Here is a 25,724-nt window from a genome sequence, read left to right as displayed (position 1 = left end):
GTAAAAAGGAAATGATAATACCCAGCTCAAAGTACAACTATGTAGGTTTCCTGCAAAGGTCTTATTCAGGAAATTGTGCACTCTACCTCAGGATTTTATCCTATAAAATATTCAGTATGTGCACAAAGATAGATGTAAGGCACATTAACTATGATGTGTGTCACACTAAAAGGAGAAACAAACAACCTAAAGATGAATCGAGCAAAACAATCACAATGCTGGCATGCCATGCTGTATACACCAGACAGGCAGGAAAAGGGTGAAAGGAAAAGGTGGTCTGGATGCACAAAGTGCAAAAAATGGGTTGAAAAAGCACCATGCCTTTAGTCCTGTACAATAACACATGCTTTCAAATGCATAGAAAATATCTGAGAAACATAAAGCAATAAACATATATCCACTTTTAAGAAACAAAAGAGTATTCCAGGTCTTTCCTTTTCTGTATGATTCATTTTAACATTTGAATACATTCTTTTATAACAAACCTGTATTGCTTCTATGATTAAAAATTAAGAATAATAAAGTAAAAGCACTGCTATGGTTTAAATAAATGTCCCTCGAAGGTCCACATGTTAAAGGTTCAGTGCTCAGCTCCAGCCTATGGCACTAATGGGAGGTGATAGAATCTTTAAGAGGTGGGGCCTAGTGGCCTACTTTCCTGTTCTTTAAGAGGTGGTGGCCTAGGTCTTTGTGGGTGTGTCTTTCAAGTGGATTGCAAGATCTCAAGATCTCAGCCCCTTTCTCTTTGTTTTTTTGGTACTGAAAATTGAACCCAGGGGTGCTTTACTACTAAGCCACATCCCCAGCGCTTTTTACTTTTTATTTTATTTTTATTCTAAAAGACGTTCTCCCTAAGTTGCTTAGGGCCTTGCTAATTTGCTGAGGCTGGCCTCAAACTTGCAATTCTCCTGCACCAGCCTCTCAATTCCCTGAGATTACAAACATGCACTATCACCGTCTGGCTTCCTCTCTCTTTTTTACCCCCTGGCCATGAGTTAAGCAGTTTTGTTCCACCATGCATTGCCATCATGATGTGTCAAAGCAGTGGGGCCATATGATCATGGGCTGACCTTCTCTAAAACTGTCAGTCTAAATAAACCTTTTCTCTTTACAAGTTGATTATCTCAAGAATTTGTCATAGCAAAGGAAAACTAGCAAACACAAACATTTAGCACAATGCCTAGTGGATTTTCATGAATGATAATTATCATAGTTATCTCTGTGCAGAAGCTACAGAACTCTAAGGAAAACAAGTTTGGAGAAAACAGCAGACCCTGTAACATGCAACCAATTATGTTTGTTAGTGAACTAGATCAATTTTTTAAGAAAAATAAATGTTTCTAAATTTTTTATTGTGGTACTAGATTCATGGGTGTATACATATGTTAAGACATCAAATTGTATACTTTAAAAATGTACAACTTATATGTCAATTATAACTTTGATAAGGTGCTTTTTAAACAAATGGAACTAAAATGTTAAACAGTAGAAATATTAAAGGTAGGAAAATGAGACCAGAATTCAAGGTTTCTAAGGTCTTTATTTGGAAGAAGATTGAGGAAGCTAATATTAGACTTACCAAGTATGTTTTTTAAGCATAACCACTAAAACGAAAGAAATTTAGATTATGTAACTTTCAGACCATGAACGAGGAAAAATTGAAAAAAAGAAAACTTGAAAAATTATTCTAAAAATAAAGGCAGAAAAGGAGATAAAATGAAGAAAACGAATGATAATCAAAGGCAAAAATAACATTAATACCTCCATAACCACAGCATAGACTTTCTAAATTCACCATTGAAATGTAAACCCTATCATTAAATGAATAAAAAGATGAATCCACAGCCAGTTAGCTCTGCAGGTATAGGGCTGTGTACGTGTTAGGTAACAGGACTAGATGATCCTCCCCAGTCTGGTCCTTTTAACTGCTTTTCTAAAGCCTTGAAACTAATTGAAGGAAAGTTATTTGTACCAAAAATAACAAAGGAAACTGAGTTGATGGGGAGAGGAGAGGGTAGGAGAAGAGGCTGGGAGATGGAGAATTGGCAGTAAGAAAAATGTTTCCATGGTATAATCTCAGCAAAATGTAAATGAAGTGCATGTGGAGATGTCTGATACATGCCCAGCTAGTGTGCACTGAAAATGATGTCGCATTTCTTACTTAAAATGAGGCACTCAGGGCAGTGTAGGGTGACATCTAGCACCTCAAAACTCCTCTTCTCCTTAGGACACCTGAAGGTGAAGTCCTTCCCTGCATAATAGAACTGGAAATCCTCTAGGAAATCTGAGCTAAACTTAACCAGGCCAGATGGTGCAGTTCATCTCTTCTTTCATAGAATCTGCAAAACTGGGTAGAATGGTTCTAATCAGTCTTATCAGGAAAACAGATGGAAAATTCTTTACAGAAATTAATTCTTTAGTCTTATTCCAAAAGGAGGGTATGTGGCTCCTCTGGCCTGTCTAGGTTTGGCAGCACTTTCTCCAGCCTATTGGTTTTACATGTGTTGGGGCTGATGTGCAAAGGGACTACAGGCGAGACACTAGGAAATCATGAGCATTAGTGCACTTGCCTGAATGTCGCCTCTCTCCAAATGTCCTACATCACTCCTTCCAATTATCTAAGAATTTGTGATCCTGTCATGATGATGGAATGCTAAAATAGAAAACTGCACAGGACTAAGAATCAAATGACATTTCTCACCCCATCCCAGTCTTAATCCACTTAGTCCATGGTGCGGGTCTACTAAATTACCTGTATGACTCCACCTTCATGATAAATTTTCAACAAGAACGGCAATATTTGTCTCATGGATTTTTTTTTAAAAAAGAGAGAAAATAATATAGAAAAAATACTTTGAAAAACTATATTGTGTTGCAGAAATGTGAAGTACATGAATGAATTTTTTTAAGATAACTTTAAGCCTTCATGGTGCCTTTTCCTATATGATATCATCTCCTACAGAAGAAACTGCAAAGTTACAGTTGAAATCTATGACACTGTTGATGTGACATTCCCAATTTCCTCTACCATCACCTTCAACCACAACCCCATCTGCCCCTCCTTCTTTGACCCAGAGATAAGCATGTAACCCAAACTGAGCCAGTCAGGACCCTGAGTGTTCCAAAGCACCAGGTTCAAGCGGATGATTCCCTGACTTGAGTCCTTTCCCCATATTTTTTAGACATAGAACCAGGTCATCCTTTCTTCTGTGACCAAGTTGTAAGATTAAAAACAAAAACAAACAAACAAAAAAACTAGAACCTATTAGCAGATACTTTTTCTGCCTTGGCTACAGCATTCTGAAAGACAAGAAAGAGAAGAGGGTTGGGTCTCAAATTACATTTACTTTCCATATTTTAAATATGTCTGCCTTGGCCTTCAGTGACTGTCTTCTAGTCTAAACACCCCATATTTTACCTTCTTGAAAGAATAAACTTTTAGACTTCTGCTACAGTGGGAGAAGGGTGGTCTTCCTTTTGTGCAAAAACCCTTAAATCTAATTTTAATGGAATTTTGGAAGGAAGCAAAAGTAGGCAAATATATGTGTTAAACATTTCTTTAGCTGGAAACTCAAAAGAGGTAAATGCATGTGTTAATCTATCTTTAGTTGATGTGAAGGACTCATCATTCTTTATAAGATTCTTAATCTAGCTAGCCCCTACAGACTCAGACTTCAGGTTTTTTTCCTGTAGATGCAGTTGCCCATCCATCCCAGGGCCAGGTGGGACACCAAGGACTCAGGCTCAAGGCTCATCCTGCACAAGCTTGCCCCTGTGCACTACAGTTTTAGTCTAGGTCCCATAGACACAGTCAAAATACACAGAGTAGCTAAATGAATGAAAATAAAGATCCAACTGTACCTGGCCTAACAAAGTCTCAAGTTAGCTAACTCAGAATCAGAGAATAGAATCGTGGTTTGCAGAGGCTGGGGGCAGGTGGGGGTGCAAGGCACTCTTTGTCAAGTGGTACAAAGTTTCAGTTATATAGATGTATAATTTCTATATGTACAGCCCAATGACTATAGTTAATAATAATATACAGTATACTCAAATGTGGCTAAGAGAGCAAAACTTAAATGACTTCACTATTTAAAAAATAAGTTTACAACAAATATGTTAAATAGCCTGATTTAATCATTCCATATTGTAAATGTACATTAAAACATCTCATTTTATACTGTAAATAAGTGAGATTTTTGTTTGTCAGTTATACCTTAATATGTCAAAGAAGAGCTGAGCGCAATGGCATATGCCTGTAATCCCAGCAGCTCCGAGGCTAAGGCAGGAGGATCACACGTTCAAAGCCAGCCTCAGCAAAAGTGAGGTGCTAAACAACACAGAGAGACTCTGGCTCTAAATAAAATACAAAATAGGCCTGGGGATTGGCTCAGTGGTAGAGTCTCCCTGTGTTTAATCCCTGGTACCAAAAAATAGTAATAATAAAAAAATAATATATCAAGGGAGGGGGATAAAAACCGATTTTCTAGTCTTCAGATGACAGGCCCCAGGTGATGTCGGATGCAGCCTCACATAAATGCTCGAGTCTGAACTTCTGAATTTCTAACCCACAGAAAGTACAAGGGGTAATAAATGGCTACTGTTTTCAAAGCCGCTTCATTTTGGGATGATTCATTGTGACACAGAAACAGGGAACTAATAAAATACCTTTTTCTGTCTTTTCTAAAATGCATAATGGGCACACAGAGTCTTAGCCTGCCTTTTGTATTTATCATATATTATACACATTTCCAGTGTCATCACATATTCTTAATTCTCCCACTATTATCAAATAGTCTTCCCCAAATATGATTTTTTTCCTAGCTAGCTGAACAAAATTCCATCCTATCTATATAACATAATGCACTATGCCTTAGAGGCAGATATTTGAAAAAAAAAAAAATCTCAGTCCTAAAGAAAAAAAACAAAGGTGAAAAGTTGGCTGGGATCAAATATCTATGCATATGTCTGAGTGGACATCCTGCATACCTTGTTGGTCCTGCATTCATTCATTCATTCACTAAATGTAGGATTTGGAAGTGGCTATGTATAAGGTACTCCAGGAGAGACAAATTAGACTAAAATGGTTTAAGCTCTCTAATCACACCTGGAGAGCACTTAACTTGAATCTGAACACCTACCTAAGTCCCAAATAGAGAGTGATTGTTTTATTTCTGGGATATATAACTTGAAAAATATATCGGCTCTCTGCTACCTATAAATTTGTGTCCTAATGAAAAAAATGACACAATAAATTTACTTAAGCACTTATACATAAGCTATATCTGGTTCCAGAGAGATTTTTTTTTAAAAAAAAGAGCTTATTGACATATAATTCATCAAACAATTCATTGTTTTTTGGTACACTACATAGTTTTTTTAAAAAAAATTGTGGCAAAATACATGTAACATGAAATTTGCTATTTTTAGCCATTTTAAGGGTACAATTCAATGGAATAATTACATTTACAATGTTGTACAATCACCATCACTGTTTGCAAAATTCTTTCATCACCCCAAATATAAACTGAATAATCATTAAGGAATAACCTTCTTTCTCCCTTCCCCCAGCCCACAGTAACTCTAATCTACTTCATGTGTATAAAGTTGCCTATTATAGACAGAATACATAAGTGAAATCATATAATACTTGTTCTTTTATACCTGAATTTATTTCGCTTAGCTACTTTCAAAGTATATTCATATTATAGCATATATCAGAATGTCATTTCTTTTTGTGGCTGAATAATTCCAGTGTATGCATATGCTACATTTTGTTCATCCAGTTATCTGTGAATGGACAATTGGGTTGTTGTTGGCTATTGTGGGTAATGCTACTATGAACATTGGTATACTTCAGAGAAGATTTTTTTAAAGCTCAAAATATGGCCTATACTTTATGGAACTTGTAATTATATTGATGAGAGGAAAAACTTCCAGAAAACTAACTATGGAGGTAAATAATAGTGGAATACGTTAAAGAAACACCACCAAACATGATTAAACATATTAGATAGTGTTTACATAGTATTCTAACATGGAAACGTGATGGCATTTGTGAAGCGCATAATCTCATTGAAGGCTAATGGTTTCATCATAGAGGACTGTTGTGAGCTCAGCCTGGAGGAGACAGTTGAATTGGGGTTGAGATGGAGGAGGAGAAGAGGCAAATTCCTCCTGGCCAGATCAGCACAGGGGCAGCACAGGGAATCCACCGAGAGGGAAGTTATAAGACGTGTTCAGGGAAAGTTAGGAGACACGTTGGCTAGGGCCAGTGTTAAGCTTTAGACATGGGGTGTCCCCCAAAGCTCATTTGTGAGACAATGCAAGAAAGTTTAGAGGTGAAATGATTGGGTTATGAGGGCCTTGACCAGATCAGGGATTAACTTGGGAGTCACTGTAGGCAGGTAGGGTGTGGCTAGAGGAAGTGCCTTTGGTTTATATTTTGTCCCTGGTTCATATTTTGTCCCTGGTAAGAAAAGCTCTCTTGCATGAGTGCTCATTCTCTCTCTCTCTCTCTCTCTCTCTCTCTCTCTCTCCCCCCCCCCTTCCTTGTGCCATGTCCTGAGCAGTTTTCCTTTGCATAATGTTCCTGAGACCTCTGAAACTGTAAGCCAAATAAGATTTTTTCCTCCTCTAAAATTGTTCTCGTCAGGTCTTTGGGTCACAGCAGTGACAATCCTGACTAAAACAACTGGAGAGAGAGGAAGGGAGAGAGTAGCTCTATTACACCGAAGTCCCAAGTGTAATAGCTTTCAAGTACATCACTCTACCCTCAAAGGCCTAACCGACTGGTCAAGGAACTGACACCTGAGGCAAGGTTGGGCCTTTTGGAGAATTGGATTTTTTTCCAAGCAAGTTTGAAATTGGGATCAAGAGCTTTATCCACGTCTATGAGAGATACTTGGATGGGGAGCTGGTAGACATCCTCCTACTTCTTGGGCGTGGAAGCCTGAAAAAGATAAAGAAAGCTGGAAAGAGCGAGCAGAGCCTTCTGGGGAGTGGAGGGAGAGTCCACCAGGTTCCAGCAGGCACAGCCTGAGGTCCCTTGTCAGCTCCTCACTTGTCACACCCCCATGAGGAAAACCTTTCCTTTTAACAAGTCCAGACACTTCTGTCCCTTGCAACTTAGCAAAGACTCCAGTCAGTCTGCAGCCCTTCTCAGTAAGACCTGAGTTCTCTCAGGAGTGCAGAAAGTGGAGTGTGTGGAACAAAGAGTCCCTGAGGGAAGGAAATCAGCTGAGAGCAGCCATGAATAAGGTAAGCAGGAACCAGGAAGCAGCAATGATGGGAAAGGAGGAGTGGATATGAGGCACTTACCAGGAAGAATGATCCGCCAGGTTAGTGGGAGGTGAAGGACACCGAGGAGGAGAGACACCTTCAACTGTGTGGGTCATGTTGCCATCACAGGAAACAACATTGGGTAGGGCAATACTGGAAGGGGGCAGGATTCTAATATTGGATATGAGAGGCTAGAGAGGATGGAGGGACACCAAGGATAAACATGTTGCAGAGGGACCAGAGACCACTCGTGCTGTTGTGTAGACTGCAGTTCTCTTGGAGATGTATAACAAGTTCAGGGCTGGTTACAGTGACACCACGAATAAGTTCTCTTAGGAAGAAAGTATTTAGAGAGAAATGGAGAAAAATGACCCTTGATAAATGTTTACTTCTGTGAACAGAGGAGGGAAAAAAGATTTTTGTGAAAATTGAAAGAACACAATGACCATGCAGAGTCTCAGAAGTCAATGGAGGAGAATTTTAGGATCCTAAATGGCTCAGGGATGAAGAGGAGAGTAAGGTTAACTTATTCACTTTATCATTTAGAAAGAATCTGACATTATAGTTTCCAGGGAGTTGAGGAAAGACAATAGATTTTATGTACTTAAAATCTGAAAGAAAAAAAGGGAAAATCTAGGTGGTATGTAATGGGACACATACCACCTGGATTCAGAGAATCCACGTGGTTAATGGAAGAGGCAGCAGGTTGGGTGGTAGTTTTCATGGCCAGGAAGAAATGTGGATGTTTTAAAGGAAATTTTAAAAGATATTGAGAGAGAAGATACTAAAGACGAACAAGGTAACTGCTCAGGAGGGATGGGGATGGGGGCAGATGTGAAACCTAGGCGTGCTCACACCACTCTCTGTCTTTGCCATTGGGCCTCCCAGCACCACAGAAGTAGCCCCAGGTCTCAGGCAGAAGTCATTACAGGAAGATGTTATTGTTCCCCTGGCCCAAACTCCTGTTTCTGGGGCTACATACATAATCCAACTCAATCCTGGGTCCCTGGATTCTCACGTTATTTTGTGAAAACAACCAGTGGCACCATTTGAGCCAAATATAACTGAAGGTCAGTTAATGTGTGACTTGGTCACAGCTTCATCATTCACTAGTGATTAGAAAAAAAAAAAAAAACATTGGCAGTATCTGCAGGATCCAGCAATTGATGTCACTTACTGTTGTAGTTTGGATCTGGAATGTCCCCTGAAGGCTTGCAACCCAGCATTGACGCTGTGGGAGGTGGTGGAAACCTTAGAAGGTGAGGCCTATTTGGAGGAAGTAGGTCACTGGGGACATGCCCTTGAAAATGTTGGGATCCTACCCTCACTTCCTGTGTGCCATGAGATGAGCCACTTTGCTCTACCACACACTCCCTGCTTTGATGTCTTGCCCCACCACAAGACCAGAAGCAACGGAACCAGGTGACCATAGATTGAAAGTATGAGCCAGAATAAACCATTCCTCCTTTAGGTTGTTTATCTCAGGTATTTTGTCACAGCAATGAAAAACAAATACACTAAGACATTTAAAAACTGAGAAACATATTCCACGCATGAAGCCTAGTTGCATGCACCTCCCTCCCCTCCTTTTTCCTTACCCCAGAGGCTGAAGAGGATCACTTCTTAAAGTTCAGTTTCCAAGTCTTCTCTGCCCTCTCCCCCAGGATTCTGAGCAATTTCACATGATTAATTCTCTTTCCTACATGCCTACATATTTAATTCTAAACTTTCCATATTTATACATTTTGGGGGAGTTACTGGGGATTAAACCCAGGGGTTCTTTACCACTGAGCCACATCCCCAACAATTTTTATTTTGGGGGACAGGAACTTGCTAAGTTACTTAAATTGCTGAAGCTGGCCTTAAACTTCCAATCCTCCTGCCATGGCATCCCAAGCTGCTGGGATTATACGGTGGGATATACAGCCTTTCTTTCCATCTTGTTCTCTTCTACCTCTCAGATAAGTGTTACTTCAGGAAAATCTGGCCCTACTTGAAAACTGAAAAGGTCCTAAGTGTGGCTATACATTAAGAGGTGCTAGAGGTAGTTCCTTAAAGAAAAAGCAAACCTAAAAGTTTAAAGTAACATTAGACATAAAAGTCTAAAAAAAAAAAAAAGAGGCCTCTTTTTTTGAAAAAAATTTCATATTTTCTCATTCTTTAGTGAATTTGCTTTTTTACCAATGTGAAGAGACAAAATAAATAAGATTTATCTCTTGTGATGGTCCCCAAAATAGCACAGTACTTGGGAATTCCTGGATTCTCTACTAGTATTTGTTGCTTTCAATACAAGGTGATTGTGAGTTAATACAGTTTACTCTTCTGTGTTAATTGTTAATGTATTGTTAACACACCAGTTAATATTAACATTATTAATGCATGGTTTATGGTAGAAATGATACCTTCATCGTGCTATTTCATTTTAAATGTATTATAACAATTCAATAATTAGCGCATATTTACAATAATTAAGCAAGAACTTAATTAATACATTATAAATACATTATAATAATTTAATGTAGACATATGGCATTTTAGGTGCACATACCCAGTCACTATTTATAACTTCATTCCTGCGGGGAAAAATGGAAAGTGGATTCAGAGTGCCAAGAAAATTCTCAAGGTTTTGGAGCCTTACCAATTTGTAAATCATGCAATGAATGGTCATTATTTATATTTTAAAAGTCTTTAAGTTTTATTTTGATTTGAGACCTTTTCTGACTGCTTTAAATCTAGCTTCATAATCAAACCCTCATGTAGTAAGAAATGAACCCAAAACACAATTATTCCAGTTGGCTGCAACTCCTTGCCAGGACTTCGGAGGCCTGCATTTCCAGGTCCTGGCCATTGGTGGAGCCACAAGAATCTATAGCATCTTCTGGTTTTGTCCACTTCCACCAGTTCTATTTTTGTGTCTCCACATTTAGCACACAGTGCTTTCTTCATCACCCCAGCTGACTGGCATGAGAGTCCCCAGGGCATAGTAGTTACACAATATTATTGAAGCATGCTTCCTACCCTTCAAGTAAAACCATGCAAAATGCAGAAGGGACAGCAGCAAGTAGCCACAACAAGACAGAGTGCTTCAATTGCTAAAGAGCTTTCTTTGCACTAAATTTTATGCAGTATTAAGAGCATGACCTCTATTAGGCTTTCTAGAAGTTCATTTTACACTGTGTAATGGAAACTATTGCTATAAGTGAATTTGCACTTAGAAATATGATAATAAACTAAAGTCTCTTACAAACATGTAACTCACATTTCAAAATTTGGGGATTTTTTAAAAAGTCTCTAGTCTCTGGCTCTTCTTTTCAATTGAGGAATCTGTAGTTATCTGCCCTAAATGAACAAATCAGATTGTCCTAATAAACTAAGCTTCAAAAACTGCCAGATGTCAGCTCAGTATAGCAGAATGGAGGAGTCTGTGACTCTTGCATGGCAGACCTCACAGCCCCAATTTCAGCTGTTTTGTATGCATGCATCTGCAGATAGCACCGTAGATCTTCTGTTTAAATTTGCACTGGCCAATACAGTGGCCATAAGCCACTTGAAGCCACTAAGCACTTGAAATGAGGCTATTCTGAATTGAGATGTGTAACAAGCATTACAGGATTTCAAATATTTGGTATCAAAAAGGGAATGTAAAATATCTCAATAATTTTTTATATTGATTGCACATTAAAATGGTAATGCTAAGAATATATTTGGGGAACAAAATGCATTTTGCTGTCATGTATAATTAACTAAGAAAAAAATTTTAAGTTAATATATAAAAAAGAATATATTTGCCTATATTATCACTACATTTTTAAAAATTCATTTTGCCTGGGTTTGTTTTTATTTTATTTTTTTAGCGTGGTCATTAACCAATAAATGTAAGAAGAATCATGTAGCTCACATTTGTGACTCCCCTTCTATTTCTTTTGGACAGTACTGGTCTAAGGCCTCCACAATAATAGCATGACCAGCAACTAGTTTTTAAGATTTGAAGTCAGAACCGATGCAGAATTTTACTCCAAATCAGATCAATCAGAGGTGAATACGACTTGGAGAAGATTAAAACAGTTGTGCATGTTTAGTTCCCCTATCTACAGAATTTTCATAGTGCTCAACAATGACTATGGACACAAGCCATAGAATAGAGAAATGGTACTACAACAGAATAAATAGACACAAGATTAGGATACAGTCTAATAGCTATCTTACTTCACTCTTTCCTATTTGATTACATATTCCTTATTTTCATCTAAGAAGTTATTAATTATGCCCATTTCATGGCATGAGAAAAATAGACAGCAAATCAAAAATTTATTTGTTTGGAGTGTTTATTATTTTTTTCTCCCCCTGTTTACTGCTGCTTAAAATGGAGACTAGGGATCAATTCACATGAATTTGATTGTTTAAAGTTGAATGCAAAATAAAACTTTTAAGAATTGAGGTCCCAGCACCAGGGCAGCTAGTCTGAGGCAGGAAAATTACTGCAAAATCCCTGAATATCATTGCTGGACATGTGCACGGGGAGGAGTTCACACTGACCCTAGATAGTAATAAACATGAAAAATTCAGCACCAAATCCCTGATGTGGGATTACCGGATTACTGAATTAAAAACATATTGGGGGTTATGGCTGCCAGCAAAAAAAATTGTGTAACTGCTGGTAAAAAACAATAGTGATTTCAGGAGTAGATTGAGAACAAAACAATAATATCTTTGTAATGTTCTAAAATCATTGCATGAATAAAGCTGAGTCTGGCTCCATTGCATTTCCCAGTCTGATTTGCTGACCATCTTGTCTGCCCATAATTGTTTTCTGCCATTCATTTCCTCCAATTGTCAATTATTACTAAAACAATTATGAAAAAAAAAAGTGTGCGTGTCTTTGTTTCCTGTTGCCAATGAATGCAATGAAGTCACACATGAGGCCAGTGCATCATGATCTTTTCCATGACAATAAATTATGCTGTCACAAACAGGATACAGCTCTTTACTGGGCAAGGAGGCCATAAATGACGCTGAATTAGCACAAACATATTATAGCCACGACAGCAAGAAACTAGAACAGAGACTTCAATCTCCACTTTTTAAAAACATACTGCTTTTTGTTCCTGATTAGAAAGTGGTAGATATTTGTTTATCCTAGAGACAAAGTGGAAAATAAAAGTTATTATGAGCCCACTAACCATAAAGTGCTATTGTTAACCTTTCGTTAAATGAATTTTAGCTCTTATGCAAGCAAATGAGAGCACATTTTGGATATAACTTTGTAGCCTTTCCCTTTTCACTTAACATTACCTATGAACTCTTCTCAGCACCATTTAATGCCTTAATATAATTTAATGGCTGTATGAAATTCCATATAATGGAATATTGGTTAACAGTTCCCTTATTTATATATATTCAGATTATTTACAAAATCTGTTACAAATAGATAAAGATTCTTTTACACACTTTTTTCCCCAGAATCTATGATTCTTTCCTTCGGATAGATTGCTAAAAGATAGAGCACTTACTTTTTCTTTAAAAATATATTGCAAATTTTGAAGTCAATATATAGAATAAAAGATTCTGGAATTTTCTGTGTGTATGGTTCTTGAGGCTGAACCCAGGACTTTGTCCATGGTAGGCAAGTGCCATATTTGCATTAAAAGTTTAATGATCAAGCATAATATATATACTGATTTTCTGTTTGTGTTTTGGGCATGCCGGGGATGGAACTCAAGGCTTACATATGCTAGTCAAATGCTCTACTATTGAGCTATGTCCTCCACGTGTCTTTTTTAAAGGGCAAACAAGTGAAACACTTTTAATAATTAGAAAGTTTAAGATAAATCTAAAACTGGCCTATTCAAAAGGCCCTCAGGCTAGGCAGCTGCAAGGGTATATGTAATTCCACAAAGTCTTTTTCCAGAATCTCCTAGCATAAGTCGTCTCCAAACCATCTGAGAGTCCAAAGCTGATTCTGATGAGATTCTGTGAACTCTTGTTCTATTTAGAGATTCCCAAGGAGCCTGTTTTTTGGTACCTGGCTGTGTTATCTCTGGCCCCAGCTGAACCATGTTAGCTAAAGTGCTGTCACTAGGGGGCAGCCACTGACAGGGAGAGGCAATTAACAACCTTGACCTCTTTATTTATTTTCATAGTCAACCAAGGGAAAATGGAAAATGAGACAGTGAAGGGAAAATAATTTAAGTAATAAATGAATAGGGAAATAATAAAGAAATAAAACTTCTGTGTACAAACTATTCCCATTTCTTCAGAGAGCTTAACCAAAAAGTAGTTTTATGAGGGTTACCAAAGATAGGAACAATAATAGACAAGAACTTAGTTAAAAATTGGGTTATAGAGGCTGGAGATGTAGCTCACTTTGTAGCTACATGCACAAGGCCCTGGGTTCAATCCCCAGCACCATCCCCCCAAAAATTAGATTATAGCATGAAAAGTTGGTGCCCTTAGAATTTTTCTGATGGGGAAAGTTAGTCCAGAATAAGATACTGAACATCTGTATGGGAATTCGCAGGTGCATGGGTTTCAGTTACATATGCACCCAATTTCCATCTTCTTTTATCTCTCACTAGCCATGCAATCCCAGATCATAGGCAAGTTACTTATACTCTATGAACTTCATACTTTTCACCTATAAAACTGTGGCAAGCAAGCTCATAGGTGGTTGCAAACATTAAATAAGATAGTGACTACAAAAATCTTGACATAGGTTAGCTGTTATTACTTCCTTACCTCCCTCCTAAGCCATTTCCCATTTCCAGCCTTCAGTCTACGATTTCTACCCAACTATTTCTTCATCACCTTAAATTTAATATGTCTGTGACCAAATTCCCCATCTCCTTTACTAACTCCCTGACTGGCATCTGGCTCTTTGATTAGCTGTTGCTTTGGAGGGGCCATAAAATAACGCAGCCCTCTTTAGCATGCCCTCTCCTTCTAATAGCCATAAACAACTAGTTTTCATCTCCATCTCTCTCTCCCTTTCCTCCTCACTCTCTCTTTTGAGACAGGATCATGCTAAATTGCTGAGGCTGACCTTGAACTTGAACTTGTGATTCCTGCGACAGCCCCTCAAGTGGCTGGGATCACAGGCAGTATGCCACTGTGCCCAGCTTCCAATTAGTTTTCAAAGCAGGTCAATTTGTTCCCTAATGTGTCTCCAACTGTTTTCTTCCTCTCTGTTTTCATCAGCACAGGGCCTCAGTGACCTGTTTCCTTATTCCAGCAAGTTCTGCCTCAGTGGGCAGATCTTATCAAGCCATTTCCTTTTACAAAACTCTTAGTGATTCCATGGCATCTTTAAATTAGATTCTAAGCTCCTTAGTGTGGCATTAAAAGTTATACCATAGTCTGACCCCAACCTCCTGCAGAAACTTCTCACTGGCTCTGCATGCTTGTTCATCGGTCAAGCTGATTGACTCAGTTCTCCGATGGGGCTGCCATTTAAAGAAAATAAAAGTGCAGAACACCCAGTGCAAAGTGAATTTCAAATAAATAACAAATAATGTTTTTGGACAAGTATGTCCCAGGCAGTAGGCCTCATACCTCCAGGCAATAGGACACGCTTATACTAAAATGTAATTGCTGTTCACCTGAAATTCACATTTCACTAGGCATCCTGTCTTTCACTTGGCACCCTGATTCCTTGGGTGCACAATGTACACTCCAATCTCTGACTGTGCTCACAGTTCCAGTCCTATCTCAGATGCTCTTACCTCTATCTGTATTTCAGATCTCCTGCCCACCACAGCTGAGCCTCAGACCTCCACAAAGCCTACCTGGATCAACTCTTCCTTATCTGGTTGGTAGCCATGAACTATGTCATTAATTTGGTTCCACATATAGAATGTCTTTTGTCCTACATAATTCCTTTCCTCCAACCAAATGTAGAGTTTATCAAGGGTAGAGATTGTATTACTAGTAGGGAGTGCAGTCTGTATGCTTTTGTGGTGTGGCACTGCTTACCAGACTTGCAATACAGGGTAGGAGGAGCCATTAATGAGGTTCCCTTTGCTCTCACCCTACTGTAGAAGTAACAAAGGGCTCAGACGTGACTTTGCAACCCTAGTGTCCTAAAAACATTTTCAGTGTTAATATATTTATCCAGATTGATTTTGTCTTGTCCTATTTTCTTACAACATACGAGCAACCAAGAAACCATGCTCTTTCTACTCAAAAATATTAAACCTTCTTACAGTTTCCATGGGATAAATTATAAATTTCTAATCAGAAAAGGGAAAAAAAAAAAAAACTTAAATTCTCCCGGGGAATGAAAGTAGCCAATGAGATCCACCAGAGCCCTTGGCAGGTTCTGGCTGGCTCAGTGCTTCTGCTTTCCAATTTTCCTACCTTCTTCCACAGATTCCAAACATACCAGTCTCAATCAGGGAGGAGCCAAAAGAACAGCAGCACATTTCCCTTCCAATAAGCCACCAGGACCTTATCCTTTGCTAGTCTGGTGGAAACGTTAAATCACTCAGACACAAATGCAGACGTTATGGGCAGTGGATGGCAAACGTGGTGCATCATTAAACAAAGGTGCTCCTGCTCCTTTGATGGCAAGGAACCTTAAAAGAATTTGGAATGTCCCTAGGAGCTTTCCAAGTTTCTGTGGGCAGCATCAACTACTCTTGGATTTAATCCATTTCCTTTCAACTTTTCCACTTCCAAACCCAGTGACATTTTTTAAGGCACTCAGAACATATATGCTGAGGGAATGTTTTGAAATAGTCTTTTAGATGTCAATAATTACTGTGAACTGTTTCCGTGACTGGAAACTGTTCAGTGCTGGGTTTTATGCTTCTAGAAGTTTCTCTTTTGTCTGAAAATGTGTGACCAGGAGAAGAATCTTTGTACTTGGGGTGGGGGGGAGGGGCTTTATCTTCACTACATTTTATACAAAATTTAAATTTTAGTTAACTAACTTTTCTATCATTGTTTTTTTTGCACAAAAACCCATTTATTAAATTCATTCTTAACCAATATTGATAAAAAGAATGGCAGATGGATTATTGATCAGCACTTTAGAAAGCACAAATATCAAGAAAATATTTTTTTCTAAAGATCATCAGGGGTTAGGGATATAGCTCAGTTGGTAAGAGTGCTTCCCTTGCTTGCATAAGACCCTGGGTTCAATCCTCAGCATCAAAAAAAAAAAAAAATGGTCATCAGTGAAATTATGCTGTGTAATCCCCTAATAATGTTGAAATTGAAGAAAGTTAGTGGCAATAAAGGTACCTTAAACAAGTATTTTGAAACATTTATTATTAGAAACTAAAGATGTTATAACTGAGGCTGATTGCTACATTTCTTAAGCAAAACTCATTGAAAACTTACATGAGGATTTGCCCTCAAAGTATAAATACCGTCTGTGGTTAAAATATGTGGTTCTCAAAATGCATTAAGACACACAAATTGACCAGACTTAAAAATGACACTTACCTTAATTTGCAGATGTGCACTCATTTAAAGTTCATCCCACTGTCGAATCATCTTTTTCCTATTCCCCATCTTCTTGCAAGTTTCTCTTCAATGTGCCCAAACACCTGGAGATTCCTATTCTCTTTTCTAAAATGTTGTCATCACCTCCATTGCCCAAATCCAGTTCAAAAGTGAAGAGGAAAAAAAAATGGAAATTTGCAAGCTGTTTACGCCTAACAACCACAGTGAAGCTGCTAAGCTTTGAGCTCAATGAATAAAAGGTTGTTTAGCTAAATGGCAGGCACACTTCCTCCTATTCTTTCCGAACTTAGTTTTCCTGCCTCCAGTGGAGCTTTTTCCTTTCCTGAGCTATAAATAGACTGGTCGTAAGAGTACTGAGGAATGAAGAAGGCAGGAAATGTATTTGATTTCAAAAAGCAGTCTTAGGTGTGTGTGTGTGTGTGTGTGTGTGTGTGTGTGTGTGTGTGTTTCTTTCAAGTGAATACCAGTAAACAAGCTACAGAAAATTTGGCCTTCAATAATTCAGCTTTGAGATTTTCTTTAAGCTCCTATAGCCTCTGTTTGACTAGAAGTTATCATTTCCCATAGGCAAAGCTTGGGTTTGGAGATGTATCATTTTCTGTACAAAATACCACAAACAAACCTACATTACACCCTTTATTTCCCATAGAAGTGCCATAGAAAATGAATGTCCCAGGGGGAATGGTTGGGGGTGAACAATGGGAAGACTCTAGGCATTTCTTTTCATTCAAAAAGAAGTGAAGCACTTTTTGAAGCCAGGTTCAAGAACAGAGAGCTATCATCTGCCATTTATCTGCCCTAAGTTAATAGCTTGTCCATAGTCTTACTACTCAAAGTTGTTCAACTCTCATAATTATAGACAACGCAAGCTAAAATAAAAATTAGAAGTTGTTTTTCACATATCAGATTGACAGACAAAAAGTTGGAAATTTTGATACTGTCGAAATATGGAGAAAAAAAATCATTTGTATAATAGTAAATGGGAGTGTAGACTGGCCTATGGTATTTGGAGAGAAATCTCAACTTCTTTCAAAATGTTTAGTACACAAGATACTTAATTGTGGCTGTTTCTGCAGAGTGGGAGTGTAGGTATAGTCTGGGAGGGTAGTTTAGTTATAACATGTATTTTATACTCTTAGTTATTAAAATGCATATGCTATGCTTTAAACTTTTATTAATTTTAAAGACAGAATTTTTAAAATTGCATTACTTAAGGTTCTTCATATCCTATCTGATATCTATTTATTATCTATTATCTCTCCATCACTCCCTCTAATTCTCTTTCCCTCTACCCACCTGTCCCTCTGTCTATGTATCACTCTATACTTACTGCCTGACAGCAAGCTGCTCTTCACATTGGGGTAACACATGGAGAAGCAGTGCAGGGATAGCTGAGAATATGTCCTTTGGAGAAGATATTCAGGGTGGTCCAAGGACCAGTAGCATCAGCAACCCCCAGATCAGAATCTCTACAGGTGGAGCCCAGGGCACTAATGCCAGGTAATTCTGATGCTCAGTAAAGTATGGGAAATATGGGCCTATAGAATTGTTTTGTGTTCTTGTTTCAGTGTCTCACCTTCTTAAAAAGGATTTGAGATGGAAGATTTTTTTAAATGTAAGAATCAACTTCTTTCATGCTCTTTGTACTGGTAACTCCTTTCAGTGCTCCTTATACTAGTAACTACTATTTAGAAGATAAGAAGAGCTTTTACGTAGAATGTTTAAAAAAAACACACTCATTTCCCAGTTACTTTGGAAAAGCTGTCTGAAGCAAGGCAAAAGCTGTGGAAAGAAGAGTTGAAGGTATTTGAGAGACAAAAGAGCTCATGTGTTATGGGCTATCATGATAATTCAGAGCAAACTTTACTAATATGTACATTTAAAAAAATTATAAGTTACCTGAAATGAGACAAAACTAAAAAGCAAACGACAAAGAAACTAAAAGTGTCTCTTGGAAACAAAATGTTTCATCCCCTCTCTGTGCTCAGTGATTTGATTATTGCTTCCTAACCCAGCCATTCCTCATCCATCCTAGGCCTTAATGCAAGGTCCTTATGGTTAAAAACAACAGGTTGAACTCTGGGATCAACCAGGTTGCTAAGGGGAAAGTTAGAGCATCCATATCTCAGGTACAGACTAGGAGGGAGGGAAAGAAAGAGAGAAGGAGAAGGAGAGAAAGAGGTGAATGATTTCCTTATAATAGTTAAAAAGAAGAAGAGAGGGCATGATGGTGGTCGAGATAGAACAGCTGCAGTGGAGTGGCAGAGGCTGAAAGGTCCATGAGTTGACATTGGCATGAAAATGGCCGGCAATGGGGTCATAGGTTTTGGGAAGCAAACCGTGCCTCCATGTGAAAAGAATGAATGCTTTTGAGAAAATCAAATACATTTACCAGGCTTTCCTTGTCCTTTGGAAATGTTCCTTCTCGTGGGGAAATATTTTACTTCTCAAAAAGAACAACCTCCTGGATCTCCCCACATAGCCCATCTCTAGAAATGAAGCGTGAAAACATTTATGGGCACAGAAAGGCTCTGTGTTCTTAATCTAAAAGTAATGGCAGACTCTCAAAAGGCATAGGGGAAAAGCCAAAGGCCTTGTCAGGAAAAGGAATGTGTGATGTTCTTCCATGATTTGGGTGCTGGTAGTGGAGGGAAATGCATTTTTTACTGTAGTCATCTAAAAAGAATTTCAACATATGCAATATAGAGGAAACCTAAGCTAACATCCGCAAAGAAAAAAGTCTGCTATCATTGTTCCAATAAGCTGAATGCACTGTATGTAGTTGAGCCTGTAGATATTTTAATAAGTAGCCTATCTTTGTTCACAAAGGTCAGAAGCTCTGGGGCTGCTCTCAGTGGTAGAGCACTTGCCTCACACATAAAGCACTGGGCCCTATCCTCAGCACCACATATAAGTAAACAAAATAAAGGTATTTGTCCATCTACAACTAAAAAAAAGGGGGGGGAGTGGGGTCAGAAACTGTACTAAATTGTGGGATCTGAACTATGTTGCTTTGATTTGTTTGGTGTAGCATAATAATAACAATATATAGGAAATGTTGGAATAACTACTCAACAGGACACAGGTGAAAGATGGGCCTTTATATTTTAGCAGGAATGTTGAAAAGATGGTTGAAAGTAAGGAAGGGTTCTACATTCTAAAATAAAATACAAAAGTATTTGTTTGAAGGAACAAAAAGACTTCATGGAATAGAAATGAAACTTTCCCATTAACTTAATTAAAATCAATTTGTAGCTCATCAGTAGTTTATTTTTCCTTAGCTTAATTCTCAGTAAACATGTTAAAGTTACCTTGCAGGATTACGAAAACCCTGGCACAAATGCAAGCCTTCATGACATCTCCCAGGAGAGGCCCAGCCTCAGTAACATTCAGTGGGAAAATCTAAACCAGACTGCCTTTGCCGCACTTGGCTTGGGCCCCTCTTGCTATTCTGTCACTTTGCCATGCACCTAAAATAAAACAGCACTAGTTTCCATGTAACAAAAAGATCTGGAGATTCTTTAGCGATAAATGTGTAGAGTTTGTTCAGTTTTGTCAAAGCTAAAAGTCTGATGTCATAATAACTAAAGGAAATTCTAATTGGTGTTTTGGTAAACATGTTTCTATTAATTCTGAAACATGGACACTTCTTTTGCTGTTTCTGCCAGTTGTATGCTCCTTTGGGAAAAGCCTTTGGACTCAACCACAAGTTTGTTTGTGAAGCTAATCACTGTTGGCAGCAGGAAGAAGTAAAACCATCCTTGGGAATAAAATGTGCAGTCAAGAAGACAGACCCCTGTAGGGACCATGCGTGGCACACATCTGAAGGCAAAGGGAGACTACCAGCGCTTCCATATTGCCTTATCTTGTGCAATATTTGGAAGAAAGGAGGAAAGGAAGTAAGAGAGAATGTGGCGGTGAAATTGATTTACCCCTTGATAATTAGAATTTATTGTTTTGGCAGTCTCTCTAGTCCAACAAAAAGCCATATGGTAGGATGGTTACTGATTTAATAGTTTATACAGGTTCCTTACTTAAGCAATGGGTTGTGTTTGAATGCACAATAGGGTCAATAGACTGCATGATTCCCTGAACCGTATAATTCGCAATTATTGAAAAAAAAACTTAAACTGAGTTTATTTTGATAGTGGCAAGATAAACACAATCATAAGCTTTAGAATTCTATCATAAATTATGAGTAAAAATTCACCCTTACTAGATGCAGCAAGTTAAAATAGAGGAGTCTTCTTATTGTGCTCAGTATGGCCAAGAGACTCTCCCTCTTCCTTGTTGGCTTTGAAAAAGCACCTGCCATATTATGAGTTGTGTAGGGCCGTGTAGCTAGCCTCTCTGATCAGCCAGCAAGAAACTAAAGCTCTTAATCTGACAGCCTGCAAGGAACTGGGTGCTGCCAACAACCTGCTTGGAAGCAAATCATGCTTGGAAGCAAATCCAACCCCAGTTGAGCCTTAGATGAGACTAAAGTCCCATCAATACTTTGTAGCCTTTTAAGACTATGAAGAGGTGGACCCACCTCGTCCATGCCTAGCCAAGCAGGCTGTGGGACAGGACCTCCTGTTAAGATGGCATCCCGGGCTGGGGATGTGGCTCAAGCGGTAGCGCGCTCGCCTGGCATGCGTGCGGCCCAGGTTCGATCCTCAGCACCACATACCAACAAAGATGTTGTGTCCGCCGAGAACTAAAAATAAATAAATAAATAAATAAATATTAAAAAAAAAAAAGATAGCATCCCATCCTGTGTAAGGCAGTCATGTACATGTGATCGTGTATGTCCAGTCACCTTTGTGGCATCAAGTTGTCACCTTGACTGGAATACAAGTCATAGTCCTTCCCATACCAAGTAGAGAGGGTATGAATACCAAGAGCGAAGTCACGGGGACCTCCCCATCTTCTGTCTGCCACAGTGGGTAACCAACTGGGAAAGAAGAAACAAGTACACATAATACCAAATAGATTGTGAAAGAGAATTGAGGAAAGTATTATCCAAAGGCAGAGTAATCAAAATGACTTAATCTCTTCTTCAAACAGGTAGATAATGCATTGTCTTAAGAGAGAATCAAGTTAGCTCAGCCTTATGCACACTTGATCGACTCAGTGACCTAGATGTCCTCATGTTCCATCTCTGAAGTCATTTTAGTTCTAACCCTGTGACCTTCAACCTGCACTTCCAAGCCTCTCAAGACATTTTGGAATGCTACAGATCCTGGCTGCATCCAAAGAAAGCATTCTGCCAACCACTGTGTTACTATTGACATCTTGATACAACAATATAGGAGAAAAAGAAAATACACGATAGATAAGTCCCTTTGAAAAGTTAAGAGCCAAATCTATTGGAGTATCACTAGCTGATCCAATTTTTCGTTTTCCATTTGAATGTTTATATTTCTAAAGCATGATGTCATTTTAAAAATACACAGAGATATAACATTGTGAACCTCACTTCATACAGGCAAATTTTGGCTAAAAACTATGTTCTTTGTGAGAAACAAATTACATTTCACAGTACCTCCAAGTAATACTGAGTGCCTCCAGAAAACTACTTAGGCACCCTAAACTCACACTCAGGGTTAGAGAGGACTTTCTCAGTCATCTATTTAATCACCCATTTATGGGCAAATATCATCCAGAACATGAACAAATTATCTCATTAATTTCTAAGTAAAAATTTCATAGACTGTCTATTGTTCATCCTTGTGATCTCATAAATGTGACTCTTTAAAAATAAAATTATGAATTTAATCCAAATGAGGCAATTCCAAATTGATTGCTTACTAGGAAAATTTTTTTTTCTTTTTCCTCAGGCAAAAATTAAATTGTAAAATATAAGAAATTTTGAACTTTTTTTTTCACAGTTATTTTTGCGCAGACAGACTACACTATGAAATACACTATAAATGTTCTTTAACACCACTTTAAGAATAAGGATTAGAAGTTGTAAACTGAAACTAGAAATTCTTCATCCCTTATAGAGACCAAAGAGAGATAAGAAGTTCAAGAAGAAAATGACTTGCAGGGCTGTATGAGATCAGACCATCTAAGAGTCTGGTTTTCAAAACACGAAACACTAAAGCCACATTTTTGGAGCGAGCATCATGTCATAGCTCCTTATTATATAGCTTATTCAAATAGTGAATGATGGTGTACAACTAATTATAAAAGAAACCACATGCTATAAATCATGTTTTATTTGGATCATAATTCCAGAAAAATACTTCTCTTCCTATTTTTATTTGTTTTTTACTACTTGTAAGTCCTTACTAAGTATGAAACTTTGAGCTTGAGCCATAAGTGAAAAAAATAATAATATTAGACATTTGGTTCTTTCCTTAAGAGAAGAATACCTTCTAAAGCCAAATTTCTCAAGTCATGGTCCAATGACAGCCTACATTAGAATAATATGGACAGTATATTGAACATGCAAATATCTGAGATTCAGCTCTGGAGGATTTCTATTTTAGTATGTCTAGGGTAAATTTTGGAATATGCATTTATAATTAGTCTGTGATTGCTATTGTACACTGAAGTTTGAGAACCACAATCTGGTGACATTGGGGTGATCCAGAGGTCAAAACATACATTTTAAGCTAATATAAGAGAGGGAATAGGCTATGCTGTGAGTTTAGATTATAGCTATAGCCAACATCAAGTTTCACACTGGAGCATGTTATGATGTAAACTTTCTTTAAAATTAGTTTTAATTTGTGCCCATTGGTAGCAAATTGAGCTTGAGTGTCTTAGAAAAGATTTGGATGAAGGGATCATTTTTTTCTGGGTGCTACCCCATTTGCAATAGCCTAAAATAAAATACTTGTGAGTCAACCTAATAAAAGAGGTGAAAAACCTCTATAATAAAAACTACAGAAGTCTAAAGAAAGAAATTGAAGAGGACATTAGAAGATGGAAAGATCTTCCATGCTCTTAGATAGGCAGAATTAATTTTGTCAAAATGACCATACTACAAAAAGTGTTATACAGATTTAATGCAATTCCAATCAAAACAACAATGACATTCCTCATGGAAACATGGAAAGCAATCATGAAATTCATTTGGAAAAACAAGGGACCCAGAATAGCCGAAGCAATTCTGAGCAAGAAGAGTGAGCAGGAGGCATCACAATATCAGACCTTAAACTATACTACAGGACTATAGTAACAAAAACGTCATGGCACTGGCACCAAAACAGACATGTAGACCAAGGAATGGTACAGAATAGAGGACATGGAGAAAAACCCAAATAAATACAATTATCTCATACTAGATAAATGTGCTCAAAACATACATTGGAGAAAAGATAGCTTCTTTAACAATTGGTGCTGAGAAAACTGGAAATCCATATGCAGCAAAATGAAATTAAACCTCTCTCCCTCACCCTGCACAAAACTCAGTTCAAAGTGGATCAAGGACCTAGGAATTAGGACCGAGACTGCACCTAATAGGAAAAAAAAGCAGGCTCAAATCTATATCATGTCGGCTTAAAACCTGACATCCTTAACAAGACTCCTAAAGCATAAGATGTAAAATAAAAAATCAATAAATGGGATGGGTTCAAACTAAAAAGCTTCTAAAAAGAAAATTAAAAAGCAAAATAATTAATAAAGTGAAGAGAAAGCCTACAGAATGGGAGCAAATTTTTACCACACTCACATCAGATAGAGAACTAATCTCCAGCATATATAAAGAACTCAAAAAACTTAACACCAAAAAACAACCCAATCAATAAATGGGCTAACGAACAGATATTCACAGAAGAAGATATACAATTGATCAACAAATTTAAGAAAAGATGGTCAACATCTCTAGCATTCTAGAGAAATGCAAATCAACAATACTCTAAGATTTCATCTCACTCCAGACAGAATGGACATTATCAAAAAATCAAGCAATAATAAGTACTGGCGAGGATGTGGAGAAAAAGGTATACTGATTCATTGCTGGGATTGCAAAATGGAACAATCACTTTGGAAAGCAGTATGGAGATACCTTAGAAAACTTGGAATGGAATCACCATTTGACCCAGCTATCCCACTCCTTGGTCCATACCCAAAGGACTTAAAATCAGCACGCTAGGGCTGGGGATGTGGTTCAAGCGGTAGCGCGCTCACCTGGCATGCATGCAGCCCGGGTTTGATCCTCAGCACCACATACAAACAAAGATGTTGTGTCCACCGAAAACTAAAAAATAAATATTAAAAAAAAGATATTGTGTCTACCTAAAACTTAAGAATAAATATTTTTAAAAAATCAGCACGCTACAGAGATGCAGCCACCTCAATGTTTATAGCAGCTCAATTCACAATAACTAAACTGTGGAAACAGCCTAAATGTTCTTCAATAGATGAATGGATAAGGAAACTATTATATATATGCACAATGGAATGCTACTCAGCCTTAAAGAAGAATGAAATTATGGCATGGTAAGCAATGTAAGCCAATCAAAAACCAAAGGCCAAATGTTTTCTCTGACAAGTGGATGCTGGTCCATAATGGGCAGGGGGCAAGGGAAGAAGAGAGGAACTTTGGATTGAGCAGAGGGGAGGGAGATGAAAGAGAGAAGGGGAGGGGGAGTAGGGAGGACGGTGGAATGATACGGACATTATTACCGCTATGTATGGGTATGAATGCACAAACAGTGTAACTCTATTTCATGTACAACCCGAGAAATGAAAAGTTGTGCTCCATTTGGGTAAAAAAAAAAAACAAAATAAAAATTAATTTTTAAAGAAAGTTGTAGCAAAAAACATCTAACATAGGATTTACCCTAAACCATTTTTTGGTGTACAGTTTTATATTGTTACGTATATTCACACTATAGTGATGCAGATAACTCTCCAGAATATTTTTATCTTGTAAAAACTGAAACTCTATATTCTTTAAACAACAGCCCCACTTTTCCCTCTCCCTGCAGCACCCCCAAAACCACCATTCTACTTTTCTGTTTCTATGATGAAGAGCCCATGAC

General features: G+C 38.0%; 1 protein-coding gene across 1 annotated transcript in view; it reads right to left on the bottom strand.

The window, feature by feature from the left end:
* Rasgrp3 (RAS guanyl releasing protein 3) overlaps positions 1 to 17,036 on the bottom strand; it is a 100,501-nt gene extending 83,465 nt beyond the window's left edge. Inside the window, exon 1 of the mRNA XM_026388471.2 lies at positions 16,723 to 17,036. The gene's annotated coding sequence lies outside the window, so the exon portion shown is untranslated. The remainder of the gene's footprint in view (positions 1 to 16,722) is intronic.
* Positions 17,037 to 25,724: the final 8,688 nt, after the last annotated feature.

The sequence above is a fragment of the Urocitellus parryii genome, chromosome 12 (genome assembly GCF_045843805.1).
Source record: "Urocitellus parryii isolate mUroPar1 chromosome 12, mUroPar1.hap1, whole genome shotgun sequence".
Lineage (NCBI taxonomy): Eukaryota > Metazoa > Chordata > Mammalia > Rodentia > Sciuridae > Urocitellus > Urocitellus parryii.
The sequence above is the reverse complement of the archived record's forward strand: the minus strand, read 5'-3'. Positions and strand labels throughout refer to the sequence as shown.